The sequence below is a fragment of the Bos javanicus genome, chromosome 26 (assembly GCF_032452875.1).
Source record: "Bos javanicus breed banteng chromosome 26, ARS-OSU_banteng_1.0, whole genome shotgun sequence".
Taxonomy (NCBI): Eukaryota; Metazoa; Chordata; class Mammalia; order Artiodactyla; family Bovidae; genus Bos; species Bos javanicus.
In genome coordinates this window covers 47,487,814-47,500,773 of record NC_083893.1, presented here as the reverse complement: position 1 = coordinate 47,500,773, position 12,960 = coordinate 47,487,814, and positions in this window count along the sequence as shown.

Sequence of the window (12,960 nt, the reverse complement as noted above, 5' to 3'; positions counted from 1 at the left end):
AGGAGAAGGGTAAGGCAACCCATTCTAGTACTATTGCCCGGAGACCCCATGAAAGAGGAACCTGGTAGGCAACAGTCCAAGGGGTTCCAAAGAATCAGTCATGAGTGATGACTAATTCTTTCCCTTGATCCTCTGGAGAAGGAAAAGGCAACCCACTCCAGTACTCTTGCCTGGAAAATCCCATGGACGGAGCAGCCTGGTAGGCTACATACAGTCCACGGGGATGCAAAGAGTTGGACACAACTGAACGATTTCATTTTCATTTTTCATAAATAAAGAGAAATGGAGAGATTAACCTCAATGCATTTATTGAGCACTAGCTGGATGCCAGTTTTCTCATAGACTAGATGTGACCCATGAGTTCAGTTTCTTGCAGGGGACATCCTGCTATCATCCCACCCTAACCCCAATACTAACCTGAAGCAGAACCCTAACCCTGATCCTATTCCAAACCCTATCCCTAACCCTAACCCCAGCCCTAACCCTAGCTCTAACCCTAACCCTAACCCTAACCTAGTACAGAAACTGAGCTGCAGGCAGATTAGGAATCTGGAGCTCGGATGTGAAGCCAGGCAGCCTGGCATTCAAGCTTCCTCTTAACCATGGCTCTCTGCACCCTGCACAGTGTGAGAAGCAAGTATAGGCCCCATCTTCTCCCCAACAGTGGTGTGTTGGCGCCAACTGCCAAATGCCCAAGAGGGAGGCTTAGCATCCATCAGCATCTCATCACCTGCTCAGCCTTTGGGACCCGAGTCAGCTTCCTGAGGCTGCTGCCCTTGGGAGGGGCTGGGTCCATCTCAAACCAGCCGTTTGCATCCATACCTCTGCTCCTTGGCGTGGACCCCAAAGGTCTTAGATGTGGTCACCAGCCAAGTAATGAAGGGAGAGTGGAGGGAAAGTCTCCAATTTCTTTTAGCTGAACAGTTATTTTAGGACAAATTGATTTGGGCTGTTTTTCCCAGGCCGGACTGGGTGAGGAGCTGTCTGGACCATTGCCGGCGCTGGGCCAGGAGCTGACGGCAGGACGGCCAGCCCTTTATCCTCAGAGCAGGATATGCAGTCCTCTGTCCTCGCGTCCCTGAGGAGCTGAGCCGCGTTTTCCTTGCCGCTCAGACTGAGGAATCTGAAGCTGGCAGCGCCAGGTTGAAAGCCCACCAGTGCCCTCCTCTGCAGAGTGCCTGTGAATCAGCCAAACTGGGCTCTACCTGCCCCAAGAGGAGGCTGTCTCTTTCTGCTCCAGTGGCCTCAGTCGGGGCCCTTGCCATTCATTCAATTTTATGTCACACGCTCCTTGGGGATGCCTTTCCTTCTGCCCTGGCGGGGACACAGCTCAGTGACCAGCCCCCAAGGCGTCAGGTACCACTGCGCACGATCTTCAGGGAGCCGTGGAAGTGCCCCCCAGTGTGGTCATCTCCAGAGTTCAGAGAACTGATGTGTCCAGAGACCACGGAGGGTGGAATGCCCGACTCCCAACCTCCCCCTCAGCATCCCACCCTTGGGCACTCAGGCTCCTCCCCCAGCTGTGCAGGCACCAGCTTTACCCGACACCTGTTGGGGGTGTGGCTTCTGTCCCCCGGTTTGTTCATTCTGTCCCACGGTTTGTTCACGTGCTCAGGTAAGGCCGGACCTCCTGCAGAACCAGGCAAAAGCACCTCCACCTCTGTGTTGGTGGCAGTGGTTCTCCCCACCGTATCAAGGCTCTGAATTCAGGACGTGACCAACTTTCCAAGGTCATGAATCCTCAGGTCAGCAAGACTCCCAAAATAAGGGAATGCGTGATCATTCAGATAACAGATTTGGACACGTTTTCTGCCAGGGTGCTGCTGAGAATGCTTGGCAATGGAAATACATTCCAGACAGAGCCTGAAGCAAAAATGAGCCACCGGAGCATCTGCAAACTTCCAGTCACCAAATATCTTAAGAATTTCCAAATACTTTTCCTAAAATATTTTTTCTTCTGCACATAATGAGATTAATTTCCTCATTATTTCTAGTATTTTTTAAAATTGGTAACACTTTAAGAGTCTGGTCATTATACTTTCATCTGGTATTCATGGAAATAGCGGTGATCATAATGAGTTCACTTGGTATGCATGTGGTTGTCACATGCACTTTCATAAAGCTACCATTGTAACGCAGGTTTCCTTTGGCTGCGTGCCTTTTTATGGTGTCAACTAATTCATCCGATCTGATTCCGCAGCCTCCAGGAGAAAGTGTCATCCAGGGAACTGGGGCTTTGTCTCAAACCAGCTAAGGTGCATCAGAAAATAGCCTGGTACAGCTGTCGCCTTGCACCTTGCAGATTAATGCCCATATCCAATCGCATTAGACCCCCTGGAAGTTCTTTATCCCCTGCCTTCTCCTTCTAGCACACCCAGCCTGGCTGATGACCTTCCCTAAATGCTGATTGAATTCTAGAGAATTTGAGTAGATTTCAGGATTCTCTAAGCCACCCAAGCTGTCTCCCCTTCAGGACAAGGAGGACAAATTGGGTCCTGGTTCCCTTGCTTCAGTGTGGTATCAGCCGCTTGTCTTCATCAAGGATGTCCCCGGTCTAGTGGCCAATTCATGTTAACACAACATAGAGATTAATCCTACTAGCTTAATGATAAATAAGATCATGTTGTCGTTGTTCAGTCACTAAATCGTGTCCAACTCTTTGCGATCCCAAAGACTGCAGCATGCCAGGCTTCCCTGTCCTTCGCTATCTTCCGGAGTTTGCTCAAATTCACGTCCATCAAGTCCATTCAAGCATCAAGTGATGCTATCTAACCATCTCATCCTCTGCCACTCCCTTCTCTTTTGCCTTCAACCTTCCCCAGCGTCAAGATGTTTTCCAATGAGTCGGCTCTTCACGTTGAAATTGGGAATGAAACCAGGACAGAGTCCTTACCATCAGTGTGAAGTGGGGTGGAGCAGCCTTGTACTTTCTCGGTGTGGCTTCACAGCATGCTTCTCCACCCTGCTGGCGTTTTATGCACTCAACAACCTTGAGAGATGCGAATGGCAAAGATGATGCTTAGGAAAGAGGGCATGCGAGCAGTTATCCCCCTGCTAGGACTGCTGCCTCTGTCCCCCCAGGAAGAGGAGAAGCATCTTCTTCATGGGGAGACTGGTAAGTGCTGTGGTCCATCACAGAGTGGAGGTCCTGTCCCGCAGTCAGGACACATGTTCCAGCAGCTGAGCCAGGGCACAGGGAAAAGTGACATTCCTCCAAGAGTGGGTATGGAGAAGCGGGTCCCTGCAGGACAAGTCACGGGTAGGTCACCTTCAGTGCTTCTCCTTGGGCATCACAGAACTCATATCCTGGGGACGTGACCGAGTCTTTGTGAACCAGTTCACAGCTTGAGCTTCCGGGTCCGACAGTAGGAACTCAGAGCATGACAACAGAGGAATTCTGGGGGGAGAAGACGCTGATGGGAAGGCCGTCACCGACGTCCTTTCATTTTGATTTTCTCTTATGTTTTCCTGTCCCTAATCAAATGCATTATCACATATTTAGTTTAATTACCATATCAGGAGGAAATCCACTTTTACTGATACAATTAAAAGACTAGCAAATAGTGTCTTACAAGTGGCTTGGAGCCACATTAACAAAATGTGATAGTAATTGATGTGAGAGTCACATGATCTGATGGCAAAATGGGTTGTTTTAATTGTGTCAGGGGGAATCCTCTGCCTGGTTCTTCTCAGGCACGCTCAGCCACGCTCCAGGCAATAAAGGTGCCACTTATGTGTGCCTGGGGTTCAGGCAGTACAGGAGGTGAGACGTGCTCATGGCTCCTGGGATGAGATTCTGGGGTCCAGTTCACCCATCCTTGCCTGATTCACATGCAGACATGTCTGCTGGATAGAAAATATTTCACTGAAATTAGTTAAAAACACAACGATAACCATAGCAGCAGAAACCCACTGCATACTCAGTTCAGATACTCTAGTACCCACATGTATGCTAAGTTGCTTCAATCATGTCCAACTCTGCAACCCTAGGTACTGAAGCCCACCAGGCTCTTCTGTCCATGGGATTCTCCAGGCAAGACTACTGGAGTGGGTTGCCATGCCCTCCTCCAGGGGATCTACCTGACCCAGGGATTGAACCCGCATCCCTTATGGCTCCTGCATTGACAGGCAGGCTGTTTACCACTAGCACCACCTCAGAAGCCCATTTTGGTACCTAGACCTTGATAAATCAAGTGCATATATTTTTAAGTAAAGCCAGAGAATGATTTCTATTTTTTTTTTGCATTTTTATGAATTGCCTTTGTAATATCAGTACTTTCAAACTAAAAGCTATTCAAATATGTATTAAATATCTTCACATGACAGCGGAATGGGCCATCTCTCCACAAAGCCAGCGCACTATTAATTTCTTCACAAAATATCTGAACAGCATTTTTCAATTAATTTTTTTCGTGTTGTGTTTGCCTCCACCTGACACCACAGATGTGATGTTGTCTTTTTCACAGCTGGAGACCAACTAAAACGGCCTCTGGGATAATGTGAATATGTCAAGCAGCAAAGAATATGGCATTTAAAGCGAGAGAATTCCTATCTTCTCTTGCTTCTCGTGACGAAACTTTGCCCTTTTCTCATGTTCCTTTCCTAGCTCGTTGAGATGAGTGTCTACAATTCCTGACCTACCAATTAGTTCCTGAATGAGCAGGTTGGAAAACCACCCTGTGTCACACCCACGGCTAATACCCTCACTCGTGGGACCTTGACCCCAGCCAGCCAGCCTTCTCCTGGTCTGCGGTGTGATTAATAGTTCCACACTGGTCTAATTGCAGTCTGCCTGTGGATCCTGATCAGAGTGTTCCCCATCGACTCTGGAGCCATCTCAGACTCTGAGTGCTCACCACCAGCACAGTGGAGCCTGCACGTGTGCCTGTGTGTTCATTCACGTGTGTGCATCCGTGTGTGCAGAGCATTTCCGGTCAGGAGTCACCCTGATCTTTGTCAGCAGTGTATATCCGGTCACACCTTGGTCCTAGGACTCGAACGTGATTTAATGAATTTACAGTCTGTATCCCTGGCTCTGTCTACATAACTTCCAAACAAATGGGAAGGAACATAAATTCACTTAGACTGATGATTTTGCATTAGAAAGGCCAGGAAAACCTGTTGTTTGGATTTAATTGATGTAAAAATTAGACTTGGTCTAATGGGTGGACTTGTGTAAATATTTGGCAATGGTGGCTCCAGCCTGTTTGCCAGAAGTGATGCTGATTATTTTCCTCTAAAAGCTCCCCCAGACCCCGAGCTCTTACCTCTCAGCTTGTTGGCTACAGCCTCATGGTATTTTATGGATGGTCTTCAGTGGAGTATGTTTAATTGTGTGGGCAAAAATGGTAAAAGCTGTGTGAGGTTTTATCCTGTCTTCTCTCTCTTTTGCTTGACTTACACGCTGCATCCATTACTGTTAATCAAAGAAGGTGATCTGCTCATCTTTTTAGTTAATTATTTACTCAGCTAAAATAATTTATTGACCATCTACTCTGAACAATAACCCTTAAAACCCATTTATTCATTCACTCATTCAACAAATAATCATAAGAACACTTCGTGACTCCCTTAGAGAACTTCATGAATCCCTTAAGAGAGGTGGAAAAAGTACGTCTTCCCCAGCTCTTAGAGAATATCACTGCCTATGAAGTGACAAAAACAGCAAAATGAGCATCTACGGTGCCATCCTGGCATTTCCCCCAGCTAGGGGATACTCACTCACCTGTCTTGGAGAAGGGAGGATGCCAATTTTTACCTCTCCAAAGGACAGGTGTCTCCTGGCCCCCGTGTGTGCCTCACTCATGGGCAGAACCATCCATGAGTCTGAGATCTTCACTAGGAAACTGTGCTGTGAGTCCTGTGAGATAAAGACCCGTGAGTCAGTCATTTGTCTCCTCTGGCACGTGTGACTGAGGACCTTCCATTTGTCAGATAATTTGATGACTGTCTGATGAGGTGAAGATCCTATTCCCTTCCATCTAATCTGGGTAGACAGGAATATACCAGGCAAAACCAATAAAGGAAATTCAGTGCGGAGCTACCTTAGCTGGGAGGATCAGAGACATTCTCTACGGATGTTACTTTCAAGCTAAAACCCAATGAGGACAAAGAAACAGTTATATAGAAACCTAGGGAAGAACATTTGATAAATAAAGAACAGATAATTAGCAAGAAAAAGACTCAAAAGAGAAAAGAAGAAAAGGCAGAGGCTGAACCCTAATAGGAGGGTGGGTGAACCATAGACTGTTTCAACGTGGCAGTGAGCAGTGGAGGGATATTCTGGACCAGAGGAAAGTTTCCATATGTGTTTAATTGTAGCGGAAAATCCATGGAGGACTTTACAAGGGAGAGCATCACAAGTGGATTCAAGGTTTTGAAAGTTCCCTCTAAGAGTGGAGACTGGATCTCGGAGTGGGTGGAGGGCAAGACTGGAAGCTGGAAGGCTCTCAAGATGATTCAGCTATGCTTATGCCTTAAATGTCCTACTGACCTTAGCTGAGTTCTTAGTGAAAGATGTCCTCTGCCTTCAGGTGTCCTCAGTGAACCTCAGCTCAGACCTACGGGGATGGTAGATGTGAAGCCAGTGGCATGGTCCCTCAGTCAAGAGTGCTTCTACAGCTCGGGTGGTGTGTGTACATTCAGGTTGTCGAGACTTGGGGCCCGACCACCAAGCAGACAAGCCCTCGGTGCAGACAAGCTCAGCTCCCGTGCACTGGGCACCACTTTCCCCAGCAGCCAACGAGGGTGATGCTCACTCACAGCAGTCCACCTCTCAGTGCTAAGGAGGCATAGCTGGTGATGACGTCATCCTCATACACGATGCAAGAATTTGTTTCGTACTGAGAGTAATATACAGCGACTGCTGGAGCATTTACGTCCCTACACCACTTTAAACTTTGAGAGATGCCTTGAGAATCTGTAGAAAGAGACACAAGCCCTCTATAAATGCCACAGTGAACATAACTTGCTTTCTGTCCTCTCGGTCATCACTCCACCGTTCCTTCCTCTAGGCGTTATTCTCATTTCAATCAAGTGTCTCTCTTGGGACCACCCGTCCCAGGATCCACCCAGTGAGTAGAGCAGTTGGTCTAAACAGTGGCTTGTGACCCAGAAAGGACCACGCGTAGCCCATGTGACAGCTGATATGTGTGCCTTGCAGGAGAAAAATGCCTGTCTCCACCAGGCTCTGAGGCTGTGAATTCCAGGCTGTTCTTGGCTACCTTTTCTCATGCGTGGAGCCTGCCTGCCTGTCTGTCTGCAGAATAAAGCCTAGATCAGATCAGTCACTCAGTCGTGTCCGACTCTTTGCGACCCCATGAATCGCAGCATGCCAGGCCTCCCTGTCCATCACCAATTCCCAGAGTTCACCAAGACTCACGTCCATCGAGTCAGTGATGCCATCCAGCCATCTCATCCTCTGTCATCCCCTTCTCCTCTTGCCCCCAATCCCTCCCAGCATCAGAGTCTTTTCCAATGAGTCAACTCTTCACATGAGGTGGCCAAAGTACTGGAGTTTCAGCTTTAGCCTCATTCCTTCCAAAGAAATCCCAGGGCTGATCTCCTTCAGAATGGACTGGTTGGATCTCCTTGCAGTCCAAGGGACTCTCAAGAGTCTTCTCCAACACCACAGTTCAAAAGCATCAATTCTTTGGTGCTCAGCCTTCTTCACAGTCCAACTCTCACATCCATACATGACCACAGGAAAAACCATAGCCTTGACCAGATGGACCTTTGTTGGCAAAGTAATGTCTCTGCTTTTGAATATGCCATCTAGGTTGGTCATAACTTTCCTTCCAAGGAGTAAGCGTCTTTTAATTTCATGGCTGCAGTCACCATCTGCAGTGATTTTGGAGCCCAGAAAAATAAAGTCTGACACTGTTTCCCCATCTATTTCCCATGAAGTGATGGGACCAGATGCCATGATCTTCGTTTTCTGAATGTTGAGCTTTAAGCCAACTTTTTCACTCTCCTCTTTCACTTTCATCAAGAGGCTTTGGAGTTCCTCTTCACTTTCTGCCATAAGGGTGGTGTCATCTGCATATCTGAGGTTATTGATATTTCTCCCGGCAATCTTGATTCCAGCTTGTGTTTCTTCCAGTCCAGCGTTTCTCATGATGTACTCTGCATATAAGTTAAATAAACTGGGTGACAATATACAGCCTTGAAGTACTCCTTTTCCTATTTGGAACCAGTCTGTTGTTCTATGTCCAGTTCTAACTGTTGCTTCCTGACCTGCATACAAATTTCTCAAGAGACAGATCAGGTGGTCTTGTATTCCTATCTCTTTCAGAATTTTCCACAGTTTATTGTGATCCACACAGTCAAAGGCTTTGGCATAGTCAATAAAGCAGAAATAGATGCTTTTCTGGAACTCTCTTGCTTTTTCCATGATCCAGCGGATGTTGGCAATTTGATCTCTGGTTCCTCTGCCTTTTCTAAAACCAGCTTGAGCACACGGTTCACATATTGCTGAAGCCTGGCTTGGAGAATTTTGAGCATTACTTTACTAGCGTGTGAGATGAGTGCAATTGTGTGGTAGTTTGAGCATTCTTTGGCATTGCCTTTCTTTGGGATTGGAAAGAAAACTGACCTTTTCCAGTCCTGTGCCCACTGCTGAGTTCTCACAATTTGCTGGCATATTGAATGCAGCACTTTCACAGCATCATCTTTCAGGATTTGGAATAGCTCAACTGAAATTCCATCACCTCCACTAGCTTTGTTCATAGTGATGCTTTCTAAGGTCCACTTGACTTCACATTCCAGGATGTCTGGCTCTAGGTCAGTGATCACACCATCGTGATTATCTGGGTCGTGAAGATCTTTTTTGTACAGTTCTTCTGTGTATTCTTGCCACTTTTTCTTAATATCTTCTGCTTCTGTTAGGTCCATACCATTTCTGTCCTTTATCGAGCCCATCTTTGCATGAAATGTTCCTTTGGTATCTCTGATTTTCTTGAAGAGATCTCTAGTCTTTCCCATTCTGTTGTTTTCCTCTATTTCTTTGCACTGATCACTGAAGAAGGCTTTCTTATCTCTTCTTGCTATTCTTTGGAACTCTGCATTCAGATGTTTATATCTTTCCTTTTCTCCTTTGCTTTTTGCTTCTGGAGACCCAAAAGGGATGAAAAGAAGATGTGAGGGGGAGAAAGAGAGAAAAAGGAGAGAAGACTCCTAGTCTCTCAGCTTTTTCAATCTGTAATGCCAGTTTCCTTCTGGGCCACGTGAACTAAAACATTCATGTTTTGCAAAAGTTATTTGACTCAGGTTCTTGTCCCTCCTCACAAGCCCCGACTGATAGCCGCAGCTATGTGTGTTCAGTGAGAGCCTACAAGTTTCCACGTGCTTCAGACACCCTAAGCATTGGACTGAGCCCAGACTTTCCCTGCCCCCAGCCCATTGGAGAGGGGAATCTACACACTGGCTTCCTCCTATCACTAGCCAAGAGCCGGCAACACAAGCTTTGATGACCATGTAGTAACTTACTCACCTGGCCCCTCCTAAATCTCATCATGGGAGAAGTCAGTGACTCAGGATGTTGAGAACAAGGCCAGGTCCTCCGCGGCCCTGCCTTCTGCATCATCTTCCAGCACTCATTCTGCCCAATTTATCAGACAGCTCTTGCCTCTGTGAACCAGTCTGACTGGTTCATTTCTCCATATGTTTTGTGATCTCATCTCTTACTAATGTCTCTAGGACTCTGCCTTCCACTGGGGTCAGACATGCTGTCTCCTGGCTGGTTTGTTTCCCAATCCCTTTCCTAGAGACTGAAGTTTGCCCTCCTTCAATCTGTCAGCATCTCTCATTTTCAGAAGAGCCCTTTAAAAATCTATCCTCAAAAGAGCAACTGCTTCTCTCACCGTATGAATGACTTTGGACACAGAGTCGTTGAGGATCTCGTTTTCCTTTCTGATATCCTAACTTTCGCAGTCGGTTCTACGGCACCTTAATTCCCTGCGACTCCCATCGTATCTAAAGTCCAAATTGTTGCCATCTCTATCGTAACACCTGAGCCTACCTTTTGTTTCTTTTGTGTGAAATGTTTGGTCTCCCTTCTCAAGAGAAGTTCTCTCAATCAGGCAGTTGGCTGCCTGCTGATGTTTTAGATGAATCAGCAAATGGTATTTAACGTTCTGAGAAGTATCTTGTCTCATGGTGCTCTTTCCTTTTGGGACCTGTTGAACTCCAGGCAGAAGAGCAAAGGACTGAGAAGGGGAAGAAATAGACTGGGAGTTTGAAATTAGTAGATGCAAACTATTACTTATAGAATGGAGAATCAACAGGTCCTAGTGTATAGCACAGGGAGCTATACCCAATATCCTGGGATAAACCATGATGGAAATGAATATAAAGAAAGAATGTGTATATAACTAAGTCACTTTGCTGGATAGCAGAAATTAACACAACATGGAAAATCAACTGTATTCCAACTAAAAACAAAGAAAGAAAGAAAAGCAAAGGAGCCAAAGCCCACAGGCATGCTGGCATGCTGATGAACAAAGAAAGAAAGATAAGCAAAGGAGCCAAAGCCCACTGGCATGCTGGCATGCTAATGAACTTGCAGTTGAGCTGCTGGTTTGCTGGACTCGCAGTCTGGGTCTTTTCCTCTTTGGACGTGACTTTGGCTCATCCGCAGGGCTCGTCCCTTTGCAATGCCATTGGACAAAGGCTCTTCTTTGCCTGAACTCCTGCCCGGAGTTTGCAAGCTTGGAGCATCTCCGGTCTTGGGTGTGGAGATGCAGTCTGGACTGAAGGTTGGCTGCATCTATTCCCCTGTCACTGACACAAACCTGGAACTGAGCAACCTGAAACTTGGATTTCTCCTTCCTATGAGTGTGTGCTTTTTAAATGAATGGCATGCGGCAGGTTAAGTCACTTCAGTCTTGTCTGACTCTTTGTGACTCTATGTGACTCTATGGACTCTAGAACCTACCAGGCTCCTAGTCTTTGGGATTCTCCAGGCAAGAATACTGGAGTGGGTTACTATTTCCTCTTCCAAGAGATCTTTCCGGCCTGGGGATCGAACACTGGTCTCCTGTTTCCTGCCCTGGCAGGCAGGGTCTTTACCACTAGCACCACCTGGGCAGCCATTTAAATAAATATTTTAATGTAAACGAGTCATGCCTTGAGGGGATCTTTGCAAAGGGGCTTCGAATGAGCCAACAACCTCCATGCCCAAGTAGTCCTTTTAGTTACATATGACGTTATTCGGGAAGGCACAGATTGTCCGCCACCATCTCCTTGAAATCTCAAGCGAAACATCTGTTTCCAGAGGCAGATAAGGTGCTTTATTTGCTTCCTTTCAAGATGCAGTAAATCAGGAAAGTCACAGGGAAAGATTAGAACTCAGTAGGATGGTAAGAAAGAAGATCTCCAGGCACTTGCTCTAAGTGGGAAACTTCCCTTTCATTTTAGGACAATCCTTTATAAATGGACAGTCTATGGGCCCAAGAAACCTCCTTGCCTGTGGGGCCTGGAAGGAGAGCTCCTCTCCACAACAAACTTGATCCCCAGGCCACAGTTGCAAATCAATCTCCCAGGACCTTAAAAATGGCAGTCTCTCTCCTTGTTCAGTCACAGAGTTGTGTCCAGCTCTTTACAACCCCATGGACTGCAGCACACCAGGCTTCCCTGTCCACCATCTCCCAGAGTTTGTTCAAACTCATGTCCATTGAGTCGGTGATGCCATCCAACCATCTCATCCTCTGTCATCTCCTTCTCCTCCTGCCTTCAGTCTTTCCCAGCATCAGGGTCTTTTCCTAAGTAATGGTATTCAGAAGGTGCAAGGGGAAATCTAAATTACAATTCCCAAACCTTCCAGTCTGAAACTAAATTAAGGCTACAGCCATCAAAGCCTGGCAAAGGAGACCACTAGGTAATTCCACCTGTTGAATTATGGTTTCCCCTCTAAAACACCATGGCTCCAACTCAAGTTAGGGGCTCCCTGCTCCCAGGCTCTCTAATGACACAGAGGACTCACAGACACAAGGCTGCAGGATGTCGAAATTAAGTGTAGACAACGGGCAGTTCTTCAGAGGGTGAAGAAACTTGTATCTAATTTTCAAGGGCTCTGCTTCATCTCAGTAGGGTAGTTAGCTATAACCCTCCTATAAGCAATGAAAGCAATACACTTGCTCTTAAGCTTTAACAGGAATGGTTAAAGCTTTAATGTTCAACAGGAATGGTTTTCCGGGAATTGGTGTCTTTCACTGCTCTTATCAATATCTTAAAATCCCCTGTGGAGCCTTCTCCCCTTTCTCCAGAGCGCTGTAATTTGGAGGCAGGTCTACACACTGGGTTTGTGGAAGGAGGAGCATCTTGCCTTCAGAACGCACTCCCGCAGGGGATGTGCCCACCTCACTGGCTCTCACTCCTGGCTGAGACTCCACCAGGTTACTTTCTACTCTGCAAATCGAAAAGCAGTTCCACCCCTGCACTTTCTGGACCAAGTCACTTTAAACCTTTATGTCATGCCTCTATTACACGGGCAGATCGCCAGCTTAATTACCTGAAGTCATTAGTACCCCTTGTATCTGAAGGAAGAAAGTCAAACCCACCGCTTGAGCTGCAGGGGAGCCTCAGACACGTCAACAATAGCTGGGATTGGGTTGCATTTATCGTCTGAATTCGACTTATCTGACGCCTTCATTTTGGAGCTTTCCTTTTCTCTTTCTAATCCCTGCAAAACGTGTTTGTGAAGCAAAGGCTGCTTTTCCCTGAGAATGAATAGCATACTTCCCCCTAAACAGAGGAAAGTCAATGCCCTCTTGTTTCGCAAGGCTGGGAGGTACCCGTGGACCCCAGAGGCTCCACTGCCAGCCTCATTCTCCACCAAATCCAGCTCATGTTTTCTGTTCTTTTGAGAGCTGCTCTTGCCTCCGTGATCGTGGCTGTAATTACACAAATGATCTGCTCCAATGTCACTTCCAGTCAAAGGTGTCATCTAAAATTAAAAATTCA